Raw genomic sequence first — 851 nt, 5'->3', positions numbered from 1 at the left:
TTGGGGAGCTGTCTGGCCCCTCGTCACCTGCCCACCTCCCAACCTGCAGGAGGCCTGAGTTTTCTCCTCTCCCTTCAACCCTCCCGGGGCTTCCTTACACACCACAGACTGCTGCTCACCCCAGCTGACTATAACAGAGCCATCTCCACCTCTCACTGCCTTCCGTGCCTCCTGCCCAGACCCCCTCCTACCCAAAGGGGGGCCTTTCCGGGGTATGTTTAGAACATACCCACTTTCCTTGTTACATTATTGAAAGGTATTCTGGTTCGCGGGTATTAAAAGTAACTTTGGGGACTTCCCTGGTGGTCCAGTGGCTAAGACTCCGTGCTCCTAATGCAGGGGGCCCACGACCGATCCCTGGTCAGGGAACTAGATCCCACATGCCTGCAACTAAGACCCAGTTGCAGCCAAATAAATAAAATAAATAAATAAATAAATAAATAAATAAATAAATATTAAACCAAAAAAGTGACTTTGTCTCTCTCGTTCCCTGAGGTGACCCCCTGCCTGATGCCCCCCCAGTTGCCTTCTGGCTTCTCCAGCACACATACACAGGCCTGTGCAGTCCCAGCGGGCACCTGCAGCCACTGACACACCAGTGAGCTGTGGCTCGCAGGCGTGTGTCATGAGAACAAAGCCTGGCCTGAGTCACCGGGCCCTGCAAACAGGGGCTGTCTCCCCTGCCCTGGGCCCAGGCTACCCCTTCCCCATGACACCTCCCACTCCCCTCTGTGGCCTGGGTGGGCCTGGGGGAGGCGGCTGCCCTTGGCTGGCCTAGAGCTCTCCCCGAGCTGAGCTGGGCAGCTGGCAGTGCAGCTGGCAGTCTCTGGGACGGACGGGGCTGGGAGTGG

The sequence above is a fragment of the Balaenoptera acutorostrata genome, chromosome 1, assembly GCF_949987535.1.
Source record: "Balaenoptera acutorostrata chromosome 1, mBalAcu1.1, whole genome shotgun sequence".
Classification (NCBI taxonomy): Eukaryota; Metazoa; Chordata; class Mammalia; order Artiodactyla; family Balaenopteridae; genus Balaenoptera; species Balaenoptera acutorostrata.
The sequence above is the reverse complement of the archived record's forward strand: the minus strand, read 5'-3'. Positions refer to the sequence as shown.